Here is a 23,359-nt window from a genome sequence, read left to right as displayed (position 1 = left end):
TGCTGGTACCGTTGCTGAGGAATGTTGGCCCATGCTGGCATAATGGCAGCTCTAAGTTGGGTTAGATTGGATGGTGGCCTCTCCAAGCTTTAAAGTGATCTTTCAGCCTTCTCCCATGGAAGCAGGTTAAAGGGCCTCTTGCACACCATACGCGATTCCGATTTGCGGTTTTACATGCGATTCCAATTTGTGATTTTTAATCGTTACTGCATGCTGCGGTTTTTCTGCGTTTTTCTTCTTGTTTTGATAACATCCAGGGAAAATTGGAATCGCAAATCGGATTTGCAGTGTGCAGCAGCCAAACTCTGATTGATGTTCCTAAACAAGCCAATTTGAGACTGATCGAGCACGGTGGCCACAACAGGCATCATTTCCTATTTTTCTGTGATACCAAAGGCACTCTTGATGGCCTCCTGCTGTTTAAAGAGGGATTGTCGGCCACAAAATCAAATTCCATATACCCACTGCTCTGTGTTTATTATGCAGCCTGCAGCCTTACCCTGCACTGCAAGCACTCCATTGTATTCAGAAATGTTTCTGCTGTAATAAATGTTATCTCAGTCAGCTTGGCTTTATTTGTTCCATTGCTCACAAGAAGGAAACTTGTCATCACTCCCACATTCCTGCTCCTTACTGATTGGCTGAGGGAGGTTCAGTGAGCTGCTGAAATCTGATCTATACTGTGCTCACATGTGTTTACAAAGCAAGCTAGCTATGACAGTGCAGTTTCTAGGTGAAAAAAAAGTAAGGGGGGAAATTACATCAGTATTGGCTTCAGTCAGAGGGAATTATGGGAAATGGCAAATTCCTGAAACAGAATTTTATACAATTAACTGAAATCAAAATGTGGACAGTACAATATATACATTATGTAAGTAGAACAAGTAGGTATATATATATATCTGCATACATAAGATAGAGCTTTAGGAAGTGCATGCGGATCAATGCTGAGGATGCTGAGGATCCGAGATACTCTTTGGTGAGAAAATCCTGAGTCGTTGTTTCAGAGCTGATAGCTTTACAGGTCCCTCAGTTTCCTCCCAGTGTGTTTGTTGTTCTGCTGGTTCCCTCCGAAAGGGCCACTGTGCATGCATTGCTCGGGCCATGTACTCCCTCCCTTCTGTGGTCAGGAGCATTCTGTGCAAGAGGCAGAATTTCTGTGATACATAAACCCTTTACATATTCACAATTCAAATTGGCATTTACAGTACATGCTCTAAACATGCCATCTTATTGCACAACTTCTTATTGCCATCTTGTGGCCAAAATGGAAACTACCATAATAGTCTGAATGGCCTGAAAATAAAAATAATGAAAAATAGAATAAAAATAAAACAAAGACATATAAAAATAAAAATGAAATTAAAATACAAATAGAATGGTAAGCATGGGATGCATCCCAGATAGCGGCCCAGTGTCTACCCATACCATACATTTCTATGCATCAGCTGTTGGCTATAAAACTACTGAGGTCCAATTCAATGATCAGCCCCTTTGGTGTAAGGCAGTCCATCTTATATATCCACCGGGTTTCAATTTTAGAGATGTCTCTTTTTGAGTTGCACCCCCTCCACTGTCTTCTAAGCTTCTCTACCCCACACGCTGATAATTGTGTGGGGTCACAACCGTGTTTCTCTTTAAAATAAGCCAACACACTGTGACTGGCAATTGTACATCTCAATGGAGGGGCATTAAATGGTTGAAAGGGCTACCGAGTCCCTCTCCTCCCCGTAACAGTACTACAATGTCATCTTCCTCCCCTTAACAGTGTAGCCACAATGTCATCCTATGCCCCATGAATACTATAGCCACCATACCACACTCCTTGCTAGCAGTTCACCCACTATAACAGCCTGCCCCCTACCTCTCATAACTAGTTCAGCCATTATCTCATCCTTTCCTTCCATAACAGTGTGGACCCCATGCAAACTTACCCCCCCTCCCCCATTTCTGCAAGCCTGTGTGTAACCCCTCCCCCCACAATAGTGCAGCCACCCTCATCCTTCCTCCCTTGCATGTAGAGCAGCATGGCAGTGGTGGGCAGTGTTGGGGGGGCGTTACCTTCTCCAGTGTCATGTCCGGATCATCTTCCTCTTCAGAGCAGTCACCTTTTCTCACTCACTTCCACTTCTGTCCTGCTTCAAAATGGATCTGTAATGTGATAAAGGGATGGCAGGTATAAGCATTAGCATGAGGCAAGGCCAAAGCATAAATTATTATATTAAATGACTACATTTGATAAAATGTAAACTTCAAATGCTTGATTTAAAGAGAAACCGTAACCAAGAATTGAACTTCATCCCAATCAGTAGCTGATACCCCCTTTCCTATGAGAAATCTTTACCTTTTCACAAACAGATCATCAGGGTGCTCTGTATGGATGGTTCTGACATCACACTGTGGGAGCCTTGTTGCATTGTGGGAAATAACAGCTGTTTACAGCGGTTTCCAACTGCCCAAAAAGAAAGCAGCATCTCCTTCCAGTGACATCACCTGCCAGCAGTAAAAATGTCACCATGTGATAAATGTCAGAATGTAAATCAGGGAGAAGAAAGATTTTACAATGGGCAAACAATGACAATCATTTATACATAATTATTGTACAAATGAAGCACTTTTTTATTACATTATTTTCACTGGAGTTGCTCTTTAAGCCCCATACAAACACTTGATTAAACTCAGCTTTGGCAGGCAACAAACACCGCCTCAGCCGATAATCTAGTGTGTGTACACAAGCCCCCAGACCTGCAAGCGATCCGCCACGTGGATCAACTTGGTTGAGTTACCTTTGCGCCACCGCTCACCCGTCACATGACATTACATCTGTGCCCCTCCGTCGTCCCTCCATACCCCCTCATGATTGCATCGCCAGCTGTACAGCTTAGGTCCAGTGATGTCATCAGAAAGAGCGGGTCCCGATCCCTGATGGGTTACATCAATCCAACGTGTGTAGGGGCCTTTTGAAAAATCATTACATAAAATAAAAGCACATTTAGAGTCATTGGGCCTGATTCACAAAGCGGTGATAACTCAGTTATCACGCCTAAAAGACTTAAGGCGTGATAACCTTTGCACCGCTAAGTTAGCACCACTTTGTACTCTTTATCGCGCGCAAAGTCAGCGATAAAAGCAATTCCAAAGCAATTCCGTGCGCAGCGCCCATAGGGTTTAATGGGCGCATCGCGCGCACTGCACCGTGCACTGCGCGATTGCGCACAAAACTTTACGCGTGGGAATTTTGCGCGAGTTTCATTTTATCACGCCTAAACTGAGTTTAGGCGTGATAAAGGGCTTTTCAAAGGCGTGCAAACACTTTGCACCGCTTTGTGAATCAGGCCCATTGTTCTGGACGGCCAAATCTACCAAATGAAGAGTGGGGCAGAGTTATCAAAACCAAGACTAGGAAAACTGCAGCAAACGTTAGCGAGGATTACCAATCAGAATCCTTTAACAATAATAAATCACAAATCTAATCAAAATGTTTGAGCCTAATAAAAATGCTGTTTCTTTTTCCTTCATCAGATGCATGCAGTGTTTAGTCTCCTGTTATAAGCCGTTAATCAGCAGTGTAAGCCGCATATAGAACACACATGGAAAAAGAGGTAGAAAATGACCACTGTGGGGACAAGCTTTCAAGAAGCACTTCTCATGTGCGGAGAAACAGAGAACAGTGAGAGGAAAAACAAAACTTACCAGAAAAAGAATAGGACAGTTAGCTATAACAGTGCGTCCACCATGTCATCCTGCCCCCAAAGCCTCATAACTAGTGCAGCCATCATATTATCCTTCTCTTACATAACAGTGTGGGCAGCGTGTAACCCTACCCCCTTCCCCAATATGTCTCCACACTGACTCAAAAGTATACACAGGCAGTTGTACTCAATGAAAAAGATTCCAAGTAGAATCCAAAGAATCTTTACTCACATTCAAAGCACACAGGGATGTTTTGTAGAGCTTTCCAGAGGTAAAAAGGTATCCATTTCCAAAGCCTGACTGCTACAACCTCACTAACTGACAAATGTCTATACCAGAATGAAGAGACAAAAAGGCTGCCGTACAGAAAGTGACAGTTAGGACATACTGAGGGCCTGAGCCCACTGACGCAGTTGTATCCGCTTCTGTCCACTTTTCTGCATCTGTAAAGGTGGCCATACATGGTACAATTTTTCATTTTTTTCGATTAGATAATTTAGTTCGATTATTCCGTTACATCGAATATAAAGATTTTTCTAGCATGTCCGATCAGATTTTTCTTGAAAAAACTGGATAATCGTTCGAATTTCTTAATTGAAAAAAACATATTTTCAACTTTCATTCGATTCGATCATTTAGATCGAATAAACGGGAAAATCGAACGTTTTTTTATTGTATCGTGTATGGGCACCTTAACCTTCCTGGCGATAACCCCGAACGTAGTTCGGGGTAAGCCGCGCAGGAGGCTTTCTCCGGCCCTGCTGGGCCGATTTTCTTAATTTTTTTTTTTGCTGGACGCAGCTAGCACTTTGCTAGCTGCGCCAGCACACTGATCGCCGCCGCCCCACGCCCGATCGCCACTATACGTTGCGGCACGCGGCCCCCCCAGACCCCGTGCGCTGCCTGGCCAATCAGTGCCAGGCAGCGCCGAGGGGTGGATCGGGACTCCCAATGACGTCACGACGTCGCTGACGTCGGTGACGTCATCCCGCCCCGTCGCCATGGCGACGGGGGAAGCCCTCCAGGAAATCCCGTTCTTTGAATGGGATTTCCTGATCGAAGAGGGCGGGGGGATGCCGCTGAGCAGCGGCTATCATGTAGCGAGCCCTGGGCTCGCTACATGATATAAGAAAAAAAAAAACTGCCGCGCTGCCTCCTGGCGGAATGTTTCATACCGCCAGGAGGGTTAACATTGATGTGTAACTGAAAAGCGGACACACCTGCGTCAGTGGGCCCAGGCCCTAAATGATTAGAATTTCACAGGGAACTGGATATTTCTGTTACAAAACATTTATAATCTCAAACATACATTTAACAATTCAGCATTCAACACCAACCACAACAGGAAAAGGATGAGGGGAATATTCTGCAAGGTCAAGTCTGACCAGGAAAGTGGATGCAGTGCAAACAAATGAAAGCTATAGGGAGGCCGATTTAAAAACCAGCCCCGGCTGCCTGCCATAAGCACGTGACTGCCTGTTTCATTGCTTCTTGTGTGTGGTCACTGGCATTTCTGCAGCCTGTGTTGGCAGTATTTGCTGCTGTATGTGGAACGTTTTTATATGGCAGTGAACAACAGCGACACAGGGCAGGCTGCAATAAATCTGGAGAACACACACCCGCCATCAAAGCAATGAAATAAGGGGGTTTGTCCTCTATCACACATTCTTAACACACAGTCTGAACCAGGTATATAATGGACAACACCTCTGCGCTAAATGTGCACAACATTCTCTTTGGATTCACAACAGCTCTGCAGGGATTGTGTATGGACAAAATGGTAGGACAGTACAGCTAAAATTGTAGACACTTAGGCCGCTTTTACACTTAATCAGTTGTTCTCAGTAAAAACTGGAAGAAAAACGTTTTTCAAAGTAATGTCCATGTTTTCATATGGCACAGTTCACACTATACGCGTTTTAATTGAAAGCTTTTTCACAATGCACTGCTATGGAAAAAAACACGTACCAGCGTGTTGTAACACATGCTAACACACACTAACGCATACCAACTGATTTAGTGTAAAAGGGCCCTAACCCCAAATTTAATAGTATATCAAATAATTTCAGGAGCAATGTAAGTTTGAAAATCATTTGCAATTGGCCCTGGAGCTGACAAGGGTTACATGTGTTAACAAAAAATTACAGATTTCCCAGCAAGCTCAAGGTGAATTCCGCTCAACAGCCGTCTTTTATGCAGCACAATTATCAAACAACTTTTGTTGTGAAACAACCAAAAAAAGTTACTTGCTATTGTTCACACAACTGATAAGACTGATAAGATGTCAATCCAACAGTTGGATTGATGTCTTATCAGTCTTATCACTTGTGTGAACAATAGCAAGCAACCTTTTTTGGGTTGTTTCAACTTGTTTCACAACAAAAGTTGTTTGATAATTGTGCTGCATAAAAGACCGCTGTTGAGCGTGTGTATGGGGCTTAAAGAGACACTGAAGTGAACTAATTTTGCCCATTTTACCTTATAATTCGCTTAAGTGCTCTCATGACAAGTAAACCGCCACGTACCCGCCACAAAACGAGGGCTGCAGAGCCCCCAAATCCCCGGGGGGCAATCCAGCCGGTATTTCCTGGAAGGGGCAGAGCTTTCAGCTTCAGCTCTGCCTCTCCTGATGTCAATCGCGGCATGGATCACCGCCTCTCCCCGCCCCTCTCACTCTTCCTTTACAGAGAGGGGCGGGGAGAGGCGGTGATCCGTGCGGCGATTGACGGCAAGAGAGGCAGAGCTACAGCTCATAGCTCTGCCTCTCAGAGCAGCAAAATCCACGACCAAGTTGGTCGTGGATATTTGCAGATGAGTAAGGGCTTGTTCACACTACAAGAGCTTATCTGAGCGCTTTGTGATTTTAAAAACTTGCTAATGTTATCCTATCTGTGTATTCTCACTGGAGCGATGTGATTTTGTAAAATCCCCTCATAGCATTGCATTAGCAAGCGCTTTTAAAATCTCTAGCTCTTAAAAAGCTCTTGTAGTGTGAATCAGCCCTTAATTCTGTGGGGAAAAAATGAGTTTTACTCACCTGGGGCTTCCAGCAGCCCCCTGCAGGTGTATTGTGCCCACGCCGACTCCATCAGATGCTCCTGATCCAGCCGGCAGCCACTTCCGTTTTCGGTGACAGGAGCCAACAGGCAGGGAACGGGAGAGATTCTTCGTGTTCCCGGCCACAATAGCGCCCTCTATGCTGCTATATGCTATATGCTATAGCAGCATAGAGTGCACTAATGTGGCTGGGAGCACACTTGCACACCTTTTTTTTTTTTTTTTTACAGAAAGTAATGTAATTGATAGAGAAAATGCACACAGTGCTACACTGCTGTCAGTTTTTTTTCTGCATGTGAAAATGGTATTCAAGTTTGCACTACTACACTAGTCCACTATTGGGTCCTGGTTCTGTGCTCCCAGCCTCAGGGGTAGCTCACAGGGCATCAGCTGCATTACTAATTAATAATTCTGCATGTCATCTCACTACTCATACAATTCTATGGGTGTGTTCCCGTCTCTGCGTCTCTCTAACCCGCATGCAAGCTTTGCATTATCGTTAATGTCCAGGCAGTTCCTTGCGGTTTTGTATGTCAGCTGGGCAGAAGAATGGAATTGGCTAGAAATGACCAAGGACTATAAAATGATGCATTCGCAAATCTTCGGTAATCGGTATTGCCGACATCGTGAAGCGTCACAGGGAGGAGAAAATATGTAATAAGAAAACTAGAAAAATTAAGAGTGGAGTTGAAGGCTAGAATAAGCAGGGAAAAAGGAGCAAAAAAAGAAGGAGAGAAAAGGAAGGAGAGAAGATTGTCAGGATGAACATGGAAAAGAACCAAAGAAACATGTTCAGAGTGTGGGAAATGGGAAAATCATTAACTATCAAGTAGAAATGATGTACTGACTGGGGGGAAATGAGCTATATCTTGAACCCTCTCCACACGAGTTCTGTAGATGTATTGTTCTCCTAGAAGAGAAATTTCTGAGGTGGAGGGTGGAGTCAGGACACCCCAGAACAAATAGTTTTGCCCTTGCTTGGGCTTTCCAAAATATAATAAGGGATGTGGCTTCTGTGCATCTTCATAATCTCCAGCCATCTGCTCCCTCTGAGCTATTAATACCACCTGCTTAGCCTGATTGCTAAGCTGCAATACATACAGAGCACTTCATTCAGATACTGTATGAAACCATACATTTTTTTAAAGAGGCACTATTGCGAATTCCCTTGTTTTTAGTCCCTTTAACATAAATATGTGTAAGTGGAGCGATGTTATTGCCACTTATTGTGGCTGATCAAAAGTATTTTTTACATTGCCACTAACCATTCAGAGCTAGTGAGTCACGTCGGAAGATTTACCTTTGTGACGCGACTTGGCATAATCCATTCTGCAGTAGGAGGCATTTGTAGATACTGCAGCCGTTACATCCCCCCCCCCCCCCCCCCCTCTGGTCAGTCCAGCTAAGTTTGGTCCAACTTGTAACTGCACTATCCATTGCTTTGGTAACCAGCAATCGGCTTTCTAATTGCGCAAGACAGCGGCGGCATCAGCGAGAAGACACAAACACAAGATGTGTTTGTGTCTTCTCGCTGATGCTGCCCCTGTCTTGCGCAATTAGAAAGCCGATTGCTGGTTACCACAGCAACGGACACCAATAGGTGTCCGTCCTTGTGCCAGCTTTAAATAAGAGGTCCTCAGCGGGCAGCTTGTAACTGTAGACCCGTACGGTGGCTGCAGCCCACACAGATCTCCGTAACTGCACGATAGTGCAGTTACAAGTTGGACCAAACTTAGCTGGGCTGACAAGAGGGGGGGGGATGTAACGGCTGCAGTATCTACAAATACAGATGCCTCCTACTGCAGAATGGATTATGCCAAGTCGCGTCACAAAGGTAAATCTTCCGACGTGACTCACTAGCTCTGAATGGTTAGTGGCAATGTAAAAAATACTTTTGATCAGCCACAATAAGTGGCAATAACATTGCTCCACTTACACATATTTATGTTAAAGGGACTAAAAACAAGGGAATTTGCAATAGTGCCCCTTTAAGTATATAAGAGATTATTACAGTTATTTTGTAGAATATGAAAGGACACCTATAGATGGACGGTAATTACCTAAGATATGTGCTTCCTGCTAAGGCCTCATGCACACCTTAGATTTTAATCTGCCAAACTAATTGTTAAATAATCATTTTTAGGCGACTACCTCTAGTGTCCCCTAATGTGCAATGGCTGCTCAATGACAATCAGGAAAGCCATGCTATATGGCTATTATTGGGGCAGATTCACTATGTAGTGGTAAAAATTCTGAGCGCAGGAATTGTACTGGTAAACAGAACAGGTCGCACGTTGTGCCCCACGTTACCTTGGTAACACATACTGTACATTGCCTGGTTAATGTGCATATACAAATATTGTAGCGTGTGGTCCCCTTACAATGTATGTGTTAAGTAACAAATGTCGATTTCAGCGATTGATTGATTAGATCAAACCGGCCAATCGATCAATTTGTGTCCGATTTTGATCGATTTGATCTATCTGACAGGATGGAAAATCTAGGTCGTTCTGCTGCTGGCAGCAGATCGATGGCCCATAGAGTTGCATTGGATCTCATGGCGCAATAATGCATTTAGATAGATTTTCAATAGATTTCATTCTGAAATCTATTGGAAATCTGTTCCTAGAGTGTGGCATACATCAGATAGATTCCTGTCAGATTCTACCTGACAGGCATCTGACAAAAATCTATCTGATGGTCGAATCTGCTGCAAATCTATCAGTGTAATGTCAAAAGTATCTGTAAAATTGCTGTGTGCTACCAACACTGCATAGTGAATAAAGGTGGCCATACACTGATAGATTTGCAGCAGATTCGACCATCAGATAGATTTCTGTCAGACACCTGTCATGGCCAATTCTGACAGCAATCTGAAGTTTGTACTTCCTGGTTTGTTTTTTGCACAGCACATTGGCTCCTTTCTCTATACTGTATCTACAGACGCAGAAATTTCAGGTCATTTTATACTGTTATTATTGACAATCGCTTGATTCATCAGAGGAGCTTGAACTCAGCTTGTAACTAACTACTGCTCCACTGAACCCGCCCCGAGCCCTGGTGGGTCAGTGGCTTTCTAGGATGTGATCCTGGTGCTTTGATTGGCCAAATAGGCTGCCTGTCTCTCTTTTTTAGTATTCAGTTCCGTTTTAAGCTTTTCTATACAAACATAATAAAAACTGATGGTCATACGTGTGTCAACGTGGGTCTTGCGCCATTTTCTGAGCATTTACAATTCAATAGAAAAGATAGGAAAATCGCTAAGCGTTTGAAAAAGCGCATTGAAAAGAGATTTTCCAAGAGCTTTTAATGAATAAATACATTGTATGTATTCATTTCCGGGGCAAGGAGTTCATTGAAGTGAAAAAAACACAGCTACACAAAAGCGCTTAGAAAAGTACAAATCGCTCTAAAGGTGTTTAGAAAAGTGCTTTCAAAAATCACTCAATAAATCGCTCAGCGCTTGCGATTGCACTGGCGATCTATAATATGAACAAGGCCTAAAAGGGGCCTAAGAGCAGGGCTGTGGAGTCGGAGTCGGGGCAATTTTGGGCACCCGGAGTCAGAGTTGGAGTCGTGGTTTCATAAATTGAGGAGTCGGAGTCGGAAGATTTTTGTACCTACTCCACAGCCCTGCCTAAGAGTGAACCTAAACCGAAGGTAGGTAAAAGAGTTTCACTTACCTGGGGCTTCTACCAGCCCCCTGCAGCCGTCCTGTGCCTGTGCCTGTCCTAAATGATCCTCTGGTCCCCCGCCGCGGTTTAGTGTCGGGCCACTACGCTTGCGCTGCCCTGGCTAATTAGCATTACATGGATCTATTGCCCGGAGCACTTTTCCTCGTATTGCTGCTGACAGTCACTCAAATTTCTTGTTTACATGCACATTGCACTCTTACTTGGCTGTATGAAGGCAGCCATGTAGACTCTTTTACACTAAGTTAGTGTTTAGTAGGCTGTTGATGGATTGCCTTTTGTTTTTACATTACAAATTGTTATTCTCTATTGCGTCCAGTAAGGATCCAATATCACACCATACTTGTATTCAATTGTTACTGCTACATAGTTGTGTTGATGACTTTGATGGGACCGTTTTTGAGATCAAGCTGGAATTGCGATTTATTGTTGAGACATGCCTTATTTTTAATTGTCTTTATATTTCCCTTTGACTCCTGACTAAATCTTATTGAATGCTGATATTGACCTAATTGATCCTTCTACCTGCGTTTTCCGTTTTTTGTAACACGTTTTTAGTGCATTTGCGTTTTGTGGTTTTTTTCAGCAGACGTGTTTTTCATGTGTATTGCGTGCATTTGTACACATTTGCGGTTCACTAACTATGCTTTTTTTAATTAAATATATGCAAATCATTAGGAAGACAACAGGAAGCGGAAACACAGATATCTTTACTTTTTAATTAATGAAAAACGCTGCGCAAAACGCATGGAAAACGCAACACATATGCGTTCCCATAGACTTTCATTATGTGCGTTTTGGCAGCCAGCCTGCATGTTATGCAACACTGCAAGCGTCTGCAGAACACTTACTGCTTACTATAAATCGCAGATGGAGCGCAGGTCCTTCTGCGTCCCATAGACTAATATTGCTGCATAAAACGCAGCGTTTCCAGCTCCGCAATAGTTTCTGTCATGTGTGTACCCGGCCTCAGAGAGGAGTACAGCTACATATACATGCTAGGTTAAAAGACAGCTCTAGTAAGAGAGATATGGAGGGTGCCATATTTATTTCCCTATAAACAATACCAGTTGCCTGGCAGACCTGCTGATCTATTTGGCTGCAGTAGTGTCTGAATTAAACCAGTAACAAGCATGCAGCTAATCTTGTCAGATCTGACAATATTGTCAGAAATACCTGATGTGCTGCATGTTTGTTCAGGGTCTATGGCTAAAAGTATTAGAGGTAGAGGATCCGCAGGACAGCCAGAAACTGATATTGCTTAAATATGGCAGCCTCCATATACCTCTTGCTTCAGTTGTTCTTTAAAGGACACCTAAAGTGATAAGAATATGAAGGCTGACATATTTATTTCATTTTAAACAATACCAGTTGCCTAGCAGCCCTGCTGGTCTATTTGGCTGCAGTAGTGTCTGAATCAAACCAGAAACAAGCATGCAGTTAATCCAGTCAGTTCTGACAATGTCAGAAACACCTGATCTGCTGCATGCTTGTTCAGGGTTAATGGCTAAAAGTGTTTGAGGCAGAGGGTCAGATGCCTTGCCATTACATAATGATGTCACAACTGTACTGTAAGGAATGTACTGAACCTTTGCATCCTCTTGGCGCTACCCACTGCTTGGGAGCTATGTCAAGCCAGTCAATCACGGTACCTAATCACACAGCTCTGATAGCAACTGCTGAGAGGATAAGCGGGACCAGTGTTGCCAACCTAGTTTTTAATTTTTGACGGACAAAAGCCCCCAAAAATCTGGACACCCAAAATTTTGGACAGACAGGGGGCAGAGTCAGAAGAACACTTTTAGGCCTCATTTACACCTAAAATCGAAAACGCAAGCGTTTTGTACATTTTTCCCTCTCCCGGCGCCACTGCGCGCTGCGTTTCTGGTAAAAGCGCTTTTCTAAGCGCTTTTGTAATTCACTCCCTGATGCAAGTCAGGAAGTGAACTCTTTGACCCGGAAAAGAATAAATATAGTGTATTTATTCTAAAATATGCAAAAGCAATCGCCACATAAAACGGTTTTGTGAGCGTTTAGCGCTCTTCCTATACCTTCCATTATAACAAAAATGCCCCAAAAATGGTACATGCACCGCTTTGCTGAACGCACAGTGTACGAACCGCACTGATATGAACCTTCTCAAAGAGATTCATTGCACAAGCGTTTTGTGGGCACTATAGGTCCAATCTACTCCAGTATGTTGAAGTCACCTCCAAAAGATCCCTCACTGTGGTCGTGGGCACATCTGCACCACTCTCGATTGTGCTCCAGTGGCCAGGATAATTCTGTGCTTGCGCAGTTTTCACATACTTAAACTATGCAGGCGCAGAATGGTCCTGACTACAGGAGCATGAGCGAGAGAGATGCACAGATGAGATTTGCATTCACAGCAGCCTGCGACCACTGTGGTCGGGGATCTTTCAGAGGGGAGAGCAGCAGCCTGGTGGGCTGTGAAAGTACAGAAAGGGACCAGATAAGACTGCTAAGTACTGGAAGAAGCCCCAGCAAAGTAAATCTAATATCTCCCCTCCCCAGGTCAGATGTCCTTTAAAGTATTATTATGATACAAAGACTTGTCGGTTTTAGTGAAGAAGAATAAATAAGTGGGCACTTTTTTCCCCTTGATATTCTTGCTTCTCTCTTTGCATGGATACACCCTTCTCCCCACAAACTTCCCACATTCCTTTATTCTATTACAGAGACGTGATTTATATTGTGCTCCTTGTTTGTCTGCTGTTGCTGGAACTGTATTACCTGGCTGCCTGGTGAACCTGAAAGAGTTAATTATGCCGGGTGATTTACATAAGTGACTGAGCTGCCGCTGTATCAGCTCCTCTGCTGCTGTGTGTACTCTGGCTGGCTGCTGTGTTCTGCGTGTGGAGTAAGGATCATGATCTCTCCTCCCTGGATGACAGCTGCTGCTGCTGCTACTGGCTGGACGGAGATGTGGGGGGCGGAGAGCACTCGGCTGCCTCTCTGTTTATACAGGCTGGAGGGAGGCGCCAATGGGTAACACGCTGAAGGAAAGCGAACCCTCTCAGCTACCCGGGAGTCGGGACCTGACCGCAGTGCTCACAGGCGTGCAATAAAGCGGCATCTGTGGTGGACGGACGCCTATTTTAAAAAGATGGGCACATTACGGGCACCTAAAATGTGAAGTCATTGCGTCCATACACGCCGAGTTGGCAACTCCTGAGTGGGCGTAGCTCTATACTATGGGAACACGGGGTCGGGGCCACATATAAACAGAGAGATAACTTACTGTGAATGGGCGGGCGAAGTCACTCCGACGGCCCGGGGTCGGTGTCCGGAGTGGTCCCGCAAGTCGTCCGTGTGCTGGAGCTGCTGGAGAGCTTCGTAGCCAGCGGGAGAGAGCGGAGCTACACGGAGCAGGAGCTGCTGATCAGCGCAGTGCGGAGCTCGAGCAGAGAGGAGCGACCGGTCAGTGTCCGCGAGGCTGCTGGATTCCGGCGGGGATGTCGCGCTCAGCTGCGCGTGACATTGCTGAGCGGTGCCGCCAGGCAGGCTGGTGCTGTCACACGTGCCCAGTGTTGTGACAGCTGGATGAGGCATCCCAGCTCCTTCCTATAGCACGCTGATAGGGAATGTGCTTCGGGAAAGTTCTAGCGAAGGTGCCAATAAATAATAATGCTATGTGCGCACGGTACAATTTTCTGACAGATTAAATGGGGCCATACACCAGGCAACCAACCAATCGACCATTCAATTCCATTATTATAATCGAATTGGATGAAAATTAGTGCTGCCAAGTGCATGCCCAACTGACAAAGCGACCAATTTCGGGACACATATTAGCTGCACAGTCGATCGCAAATTTTGGGCCGAGGTTGGGTGGTCGGGTGTGCGGCGGTGCGGCAGCTGATTTGCTTAGAGTGACGAGATGATGTAACCCCGCAATGTATAAATGTATGCAGTGTGTAGTGCATTTATACATTACCTGTCGGGCGGACAGCGGTGGCTCAGCCGATTCCCTGATGATTTCATGCTGAAATTGGATGGGAATCGGCCTGTAGTGTATGGGCAGATTCGATTAGAGATAAATTTGTCTCTCGGTCGAATCTGCCCATACTCGTTCTAATGTATGGGCACCTTTACTGTCAGATTATTGCCAACAGGTTTCCATAGAAGTTAAGTTAACGGAAAATCAATCAGAAGTCAGATAGGATCTGTTGGAAACAATCGATCTGACAGTAAATCTGTGTGAAAATTGTATCGTGTACTTGGCATAAGATTTGGTGAGCGATCGACCTTCCGATAAGTCAGATTGTATAATGTTGATAATGCCGTTCGACAACAAATGATTAATTTATTAATTGATTACATTTGAAATGATCGTATAGGTTAATTTTTTATTTCTTTCCACTTATGAGCTTGATCGTTTCCTTCCGATCACAATTATCAGATCGGAAGGTAGATTGTTTGCTAAAATTGTATCCGTGTGCACTTTTAAGCTTTTCTATGCAAACATAATAAAAACTGATGGCCATACACATGTAAATATTCTCTGCAGATTTGATCAGTTTGTGCCAGAGTTCTGCTGTCTCCAGTGTCTTCAATGATCTCCTTAAAGGTGGCCACACACACGATACAATAAAATGATCCGATTTTACGGCAAGTCGATAAAAATGATCGTATCTCCCGTAAAAATCAAAGCCTTTTTTTTTTTTTTTTTTTTTTTTTTTTTATTTGACTGGATAATCCGATCAGATTTCTCATTTTTTTTTCCGATTTTTATCTATCCGGAATGCCAGATATTTTTCTTCAATTTTTCTAAAGATTGTATGGTGTGTGTGTTTGTCAATTTATTAATATACACACTCAAGCAATTTTCTCAGTTTCCAATCGTTTTTATCATAATTGTGGTACATTGGTCGTAATTTTTTGAAATGTTACAATCAGTCAGAAAAATTGATTGCAATTCTTAAATTGAACAGATATTTGAAAAATTGTATGGTGTGTGGCCACCTTAAAGGATGTGTCCAGGCAACTAAAAAAAACAAAGATCAACTTACCTGGGGCGTCCTCCAGCCCCTGGCAGCCGTCCTGTGCCCTTGCCGCAGCTCCGGTGGCTCCCAGGCTCCTCCACTGCAGAAGCAGACCTCGGCAGGTCGGCTTCTTCTGCACTCCACGTAATCTCGCTGACGTCATCAACAGCACTGCGCGGGCGCAGAAATACTACGCCTGCGCAGTATCGTCCTGATGACGTCACTGCGCGGGCGCAGAAATACTACGCCTGCGCAGTATCGTCCTGATGACGTCAGCGAGACCACGTGGAGCGTAGAAAAAGCAGACCCGGATGCCGACCTGGCGACGTCGGCTTCTGCAGCGGAGGAGACCAGGAGCCACCGGAGCTGCAGCAAGGGCACAGGACGGCTGCCAGGGGCTGGAGGACGCCCCAGGTAAGTAGATTTTTTTTTTTTTTAGTTGCCTGGACATATCCTTTTGAGGATGGCCATTAACAGTAGAATTTGTTGAACGATTGTTTACAATTATTTGTATAAATGATCGATTGAGGCCACTATGGACAAAACTTTCCTAAACAATCTGATATGATTAATGAATCAATCTGAAAATCCGATCGACTTCATTAATATGATTGGATTAGTTCAGAGATTTTAGTCCATTAGTGGTCCCAAATGATTACTTCCGATCGTTAATATGAAGAATCGTTTGTAAACAAATCTTCAGCAAATTGTCATTAGTGGCCACTAACAATATAATTTGCAACAATTGTTTACAAATTATTTATTTTTTTGTACGAATGATTGGAAATGATCGTTTTGGCCCGCTAATGGAAAAAAATCTCTTAACCAACCGATGATGGGATTGATTTTAAAATCTGATCGATTTCATTAATCTGATCGGTTTGGAGTTTTATTTTCCATTAGCTGTCACAAACCATCATTTTTGATCATGCATACGAAGAATTGTTGGTAAATGATCGTTCAACAAATTGTACTGTTAGTGGCCAGCTTTAGATTGGCATCAACAATACAATTTGGCGAACGATCGACATTCTGCTTCATCAGATTGTATAGTGTTGATAATGCCAATCAACAACAAATGATCAGTTTATTGATCAATTCCAGGTGAAATAATCGGATTGATTTTAATTTTTTTTTATCCCATTTATGGGCCTGATTGTTTTTTTCCGTTCACAATTATCAGATCGGAAAGGTAGATCTTTTGCTAAATTTGTATAATTAATGTGCACCTTTAAGCTCTTCTATACAAACATAACTGATGGCCATACATGTGTCAATTTACTCAGCAAATTTGATCAGTCCCTGCCAGAGATCTGCTGTCTCCAGTGTCCTGAATAATTCTGCCTAGTCACAGTGGTGCGGGGGGCATTGCATCCGCTTTGTAACGTGGCTTGCCGCATTGCATTACACCACCTATGCATCACTGCAGTTAATGTGGGAGTTATGTAATAAATGTACTGCATGCAGTGCATTGTGATGCCGCATTACATCAGTCTGCACTGTGAACGCTGCATTGCTTTTGTGTTGCAGTGTTACCATGCGGCCATTACATTGCACCACAGCGGCCCACTGTGAACCTAGCACTGGGTACACTAAGTGAATATACTTTGCATGGATACTTTGGTTAAGGTGCCCATACGTCAGACGACTTTGGAAGGGCGGTTGACCAACCAATTTGGTTATCGAATTGGTTGAAAATCGGTGCCTTCAAGTGCAGGCCCGATGGACGATACGATCAATTTCGGGGGGAAATTGGTGGCGTTAGTCGATGGCGCCTGGTGCAAGATGTCGGGCTGAAGTTGGTTGCTAGGGTGTGTGGCGGTACGGCGGCCGATTTCGGAACAAGCTCTGGCTCTGAGGGCCATATTTGGCCCGCGGGCCAAAGTTTGATATGTAAGATCTAAAGGAAAAAATTGTATGGTGCTTGGTGGTGTGTTTTTTTTTTTTTTTTTTTTTTTTTTAATAATACAAACCTGTACTGGTTGAGGAAGTCTTCTTCTTTTTTGTTTGTTTCTGTGCCATTTTGAAAAGAACATTTCCACTGCCTGAGCTGTTCTGGAACCTTTATTTGGAGCGCGGCACAAGCAATATGGAGGGGTTCATCTCACTGAGGCACATCTAAGCTCAGATGCAATATGAGGCAGTTACTAGCTGCCGGGTAATTACACTGCATGTTGACATGCGTGAGGTTACAAATGCTTCCAGCCTGAGGACTCTCAGTGGCCAGTAGATAAATCGGCTGCATTGTCCTCTGTTGTATCTCCAGACATATTACATTGCAAAGCATGGCAGCATACACAGTGAATGGTAACATGAAAGCTTGTGGATGTCTAAGGCCAGCTTCACAGTGAGAGCAGAACGCAACGAAATGGGGAAGCGGCGATGCACACTATCCACTTGTTACATACAATCAATGAAAAGTATTCCTCACTGTATTAACACGTATACCGGTATGTTATCCAGTAAATACACTGCATGCAGTGAGTTGGGATACCGCATTCTGGCAGACCTCAACGGCCACATTGTGACAGTCACACTGCAATGCAACCATCTGTGTAACAATGTGGCCATTACGACACACCGCAGTGCCCCACTGTGATTTTAGCCTTAGTGAACATGTCCCATAGTGTGGATGAATTGTAGCAGAAGATAAAGCCCAGCACTAGATGCTGCAGGAAACAGGACAGGTGTAGTTAGCTGCGTACACTCCAAACGTAGACAACAATGTTGGTTCAACTTCGGATTATTAACGTTCGGAAACCTGAATCCACCAGCCGCCACATTTTAGTATCCGTCCACATGTCTGGGTGTTGAAGTGTGGTGACAGGTGGATTGGGGTTTCTGAATTTCAGTAACTCAAATATGAGCACCAACACTAGACAATGTTTCCAAGGAAGTGGAGAGAGGGAGGCACTGAACACCTAAAATGTGCCTCTGGGGCAAGGAGTTCAGTGAAGTGAAAAAAGCACCGCTACACAAAAGTGCTTAGAAAAAGGGCAAATCGCTCTGAAAGCGCTTAGAAAGGTGCTTTCAAAAACACTCAATAAGTCGCTCAATGCTTGCGATCGCGCTGGCGAGCTGTAATGTGAACAAGGCCTAAAAGGGGCCTAAAAGTGAACATAAACCAAAGGTAGGAAAAAGAGTTTCACTTACCTGGGGCTTCTACCAGCCCCCTGCAGCCATCCTGTGCCGATCCTCCGGTCCCCCGCCATGGTTTAGATTTGGGCCACTGTGCTTGCCCGGCCCTGGTTAATTGGCTAATTAGCATTACATGGATCTATTGCCCGGAGCACTTTTTTTTCGTATTGCTGCTGACAGTCACTCAAATTTCTTGTTTACATGCACAATGCACTCTTACTTGGCTGTATGATGGCAGCCATTTAGACTCTTTTGCACTAAATTCTTGTTTAGTAAGCTTTTGTTTTTACATGACAAATTGTTGTTCTCTATTGCGCTCAGTACCGAGCCAATATCACACCATACTTGTATTCAATTGTTACTGGTACAGAGATGTGTTGATGGACCGTTTTTGAGATCAAGCTGGAATTGCGATTTATTGTTGGGACTTAGAGGCCTGGTGGCCATGCCTTGCCTTTAATTGTTTTTATATTTCCCTTTGCGCTCCATTGTGCAGTTGTCAATGAGGCCTATATGGCAGTTTGGTGCCTGGTCACTTTGGCGCAGGGTGAACCGAATAATTGCTCACCCTGCTGCCGGGAAATTCCAGGTGGCGTTAATTACTATTTCCCCTCTAAAGGTGGCCATACATGGTACAATTTTTTTCATCCAATCTTATCAATTCTATGTAGCATAAGGGAACTACCCAAATTATCCTTTCAGTATATTTCCTAAATTTAACCCTTATACTACATAGAAATGGTAAGATTGTATGAAAAAATTGTACCATGTATGGCCAGCATAAGACTTACAACATGAAGAACGTGATTCTCTCTTATGAACACGCAGAATATGGCCTAGTTAACATTATAAATTGCCAGCGCTGTGCGCTTTTGTGAGCGCTTTTTCTGGCTTTTTTAGAGTGATTTGCGATTTTGTAAAGTGCTTTTTGTAAGCACTTTTGTGTGTGTGTGTGTGTGTGTGTGTGTGTTTTTTTTTTTTTTTCTTGCCGTCAATCAGTAAGTGAACTCTTTGATCTGAAACTAAATCTCTTTAAAAAAAATTTTTTTTTTTATTAAAGCCCTCACAAAATCGCTTTTCCAAGTGCTTAGCGATTTTCCTATACATTGCCTTGAAGTGCAAACGCACAGGAAATTGTGCAGGTGCCGGGTTTGCGATTGGAGAAAAAGCTCATCGCTCATGTTAGAACACTCACATGTAAAATCATTGCTCAAGCGCTTTTGAAAATTGCCAGCACTTTAAAAAGCTCATAGTGTGAACAAGCCCTGACTGTGAATCTTATTGAATGCTGATATTGATCCTTCCCCACCTTTCCTTTATTTCTTCATATGTTGGTTTCACTAGTTCTCTCCTTCATGCTATGCCCCATATCATGAGTTTCCAAGATGCTAGTATGGTAGATGCTATAAGGGCTATGGGCCCAGATACAGAAGGCAATGGTGACAATTTCATACTACCAGCACTTTGTCAAACAGACTGTTTTGTATACAGTACCCCTGCGTGGGTAGATAAATGGTTATATTCTGTTGTGGTAAACCCGATATATTGCCTTTCTCTGAATAAAGATTATGTTAAAAAAAAGAGGGCTAGGGAGGAAAGCTTGACTTCTGTCCTCCCTCAATCTCCTTGGGTTTCCCTTCTGTCACTGTGATACCCCCTTCCCCATATGCAGAGCTATGCAGCGGTACACAGGTTACCTCCTCTGGGCTCCAATCCAGCTGCTAGAGGTCAAAGTCCTTTCTGTCTCCTTCCAGTGGCGGCCATGCTCTAGTTCCCAATTCTCAGATCAGGAAGTAGAGCATGAACGGCGCTGGAAGGCAACGGAAGGGACTGGGACTTTGAACGGCTAAACTTGAGCTCTGAGGTGAGCTGTGTCTAGGACCACCCTCTGCTCTGCAGTGAGGAAAGAGAGAGCAAAGTGAGGAAGGGGAGCCTGAGGAGAGGGAGGAAGGATAGAAGTCGGCCCCCCTCCAAGCATCCTCGCAACTCTGTGCCCAGAGCATGGAGCCTATTCAGCCTCTGCCTCTGCCCCGCTGTCAATTCTCTGAGATAACAAAGGGGGACACTTTTTTAAAGTAAACCAGAGACTATAAAAGAAAAAAATGTTATACATACCTGGGGCTTCCTCCAGCACCATATGCACAGATCACTCCCACACCGACATCCTCGCTCTTCTCCAGCTCCGGTACCAGGTCCCGTAACTTCAGCCAGTCTGCGCAAGTGCTCTTTCTACGAGATGCGTACTTCGCACTTCTCATGCATCAGACTGGCTGCGACTGGCTGAAGTTACAGGACCCTGTTCCAGAGCTGGAGAAGACTAAGGACAGCGACCTGGGAGCGATCGGCGTGCATATGGGGGAGGGGGGGGGCTGGAGGAAGCCCCAGGTATGTATAACATATTTGTTTTTCTTTTACTGTATCTGATGCGCTTTAAGATACACCTTTGCCACATCTCCAGTCATGCCCCAACCACTCCCCTTATCATGCATGCTACAAAAAATCCTAAGCAAAAGGCAGTTTCATAATTCAAAGCACGCTTATCCTTTCAATCATCACTACTTTTCTTTCATATTAAAGCACACCTGAAATCAGACTGATAAGGAGGCTGACATACAGTATTTAGTTCCTTTTAAACCATGCCAATTGCCTGGTTGTCCTGCTGACCCTCTAATACTTATAGCCATAGACCCTGAACAAGCATGCAGATCAGGTGCTCTGATTGAAGTCTGACTGCATTAGCTGCATGCTTGTTTCGGGTGTGTGATTTTGACACTACTGCAGCCAAAGAAATCAGCAGGACAGCCAGGCAACTAGTATTGTGTAACTGGAAATAAATGTGGCAGCCACCATGTCCCACTCACCTCAGGCACCCTTTAATATTTGAAAAAGGTCACTATCAATTTAGTGAATGGGAATACAGTTAAAGGGAACCTGAGACGAGAAGCGTAAGCACAGAGCGCTCCCAGCGGCGGGGGCTCACCGTGCCGCACATGCGCAATAAAGGGCGACTTCCAGGCTTTCGGGCTGAATTGCAGGGGACCAGTGCCACCCGGGGAGAGGGCGAGGGAAGAGTGGCTGTAGGGCTGATTCACACTACAAGAGCTTTTTAAACACTGGTGATTTTGAAAAGCTTTTGCTAATGCAATGCTATAGGGGGGGGGGGGGATTTGTACAAAATCACATCACTCCATTGTGAACACACACATGGGATAACAATAGCAAGAGCGTTTAAAATCACAAAGCACTTAGAAAAGCTCTTGTAGTGTGAACAAGCCCTTAAGGGGTTAAGGAACCCCTAGGTAAGTGTGGTACCTGAGATGCTTCTCGTCTCAGGTACACTTTAAAGGACCACTTCTGCGAATAAATTAATTTTCAAACATCCAACAATAGCTATTTAGTACATAGGAGCCGTGCTGTGTGCTTTTTTTTTTTTTTTTTTTGTGATGTACCTTTAATGTACTGTATGTCACTGAAATTGGAGTCTGTCATTCCCTTGCATAACGTTGACGGACTTTTGTATCTAAATAAACATAGCAGGGGGAGCCTTTTGAGGTTTTGAAAAAAAAGACAAATAGTTTAGCCCTGCAATCTTAACGGTCATTATTGTATTGCTGAGCTTGCCCTCAGTAGTAGCCGTTACTCTGAAGGCCCCCCGGCACTCAGGCATCCCGCAGGCTTTGAGGGAGGCAGCTGTCAGCGCAGACTTTGCTGTGGAATGAGCCGCTCTCCCTCTTCCTTGATTTGCCTGCGGTCTGCCAATAATGACGTTTGTGCGCGTTATCAGCAGCTTTGCAGTGTCAGTATGCGCTGCCCCCGTCTATTGCCGCTGCTCATATCCTGTTGACGTGCGGCGTAATGACCGCATAGTGCGCTCTGTTGTAGTGACAGATACTTTCTGTCACACGAGTCAATACAAGCTGTACTGCCCCATGGCATATGAAGAGAACCTGTACCCGCTTCCCCCGAGTGGCCGCTCTTCCGTTTGCAGCTGAAATTCCTTTACTCTCCCCCAGCCAGACCAGAGTGGGATGCAAGTGTCAGCTGTGACTCCCACCCCCCCCCCTCCTCCTTGGCATAAGAATGTGCGGTGCAGTATTTCCCCCGCCAGACTGGAGCGGCGTGCCGGCGGCAGATATTTCCCTTCTTCTTCTTCCCGGTATATGCAGTGTGCGCGCAGCGGAGCTTTCACTTACCGCTCCATACCGGGACTTCTTGTAAGCTTGCATGTCACGTCTCTTGCCTATGACACCCTGCACTAGCGCATGTGATGAGAAGCGCCACTACAGGGTGTCATAGGCAAGAGACGTGACATGCAAGCTTACCAGGAGTCCCGGTATGGAGCGGTAAGTGAAAGCTCCGCTGCGCGCACACTGCATATACCGGGAAGAAAAAGGGACATATCTGACGCCGCCACGCCGCTCCAGTCTGGCGGGGGAAATACCGCACCGCACATTCTTATGCCAAGGAGGAGGGGAGGGTCACAGCTGACACTTGCATCCCGCTCTGGTCTGGCTGGGGGAGAGTAAAGGAATTTCAGCTGCAAACGGAAGAGCGGCCACTCGGGGGAAGCGGGCACAGGTTCTCTTCATATGCCATGGGGCAGTACAGCTTGTATTGACTCGTGTGACAGAAAGTATCTTTCTGTCACTACAACAGAGCGCACTATGCGGTCATTACGCCGCACGTCAACAGGATATGAGCAGCGGCAATAGACGGGGGCAGCGCATACTGACACTGCAGAGCTGCTGATAACGCGCACAAACGTCATTATTG

At 44.7% G+C, this 23,359-nt stretch overlaps 1 long non-coding RNA gene across 4 annotated transcripts; it reads right to left on the bottom strand.

Annotated features, from left to right (window-relative positions):
- Positions 1-805: 805 nt before the first annotated feature.
- Positions 806-13,936, bottom strand: LOC137547099 (uncharacterized). Of its 4 annotated transcripts, none has more exons than XR_011026478.1 (5): positions 13,705-13,936; positions 2,787-2,957; positions 2,345-2,493; positions 2,062-2,151; positions 806-1,157 (listed from the first exon to the last, which is right to left on the bottom strand). It is a non-coding gene; the product is annotated as an uncharacterized lncRNA (long non-coding RNA). The 4 variants fall into 4 exon arrangements; XR_011026475.1 differs by having other exon boundaries at positions 806-1,137; positions 13,705-13,929; XR_011026476.1 differs by having other exon boundaries at positions 806-1,137; positions 2,805-2,957; positions 13,705-13,928.
- Positions 13,937-23,359: the final 9,423 nt, after the last annotated feature.

This window comes from Hyperolius riggenbachi, chromosome 2 (assembly GCF_040937935.1).
Source record: "Hyperolius riggenbachi isolate aHypRig1 chromosome 2, aHypRig1.pri, whole genome shotgun sequence".
NCBI classification, from domain to species: Eukaryota; Metazoa; Chordata; class Amphibia; order Anura; family Hyperoliidae; genus Hyperolius; species Hyperolius riggenbachi.
The sequence above is the reverse complement of the archived record's forward strand: the minus strand, read 5'-3'. Positions and strand labels throughout refer to the sequence as shown.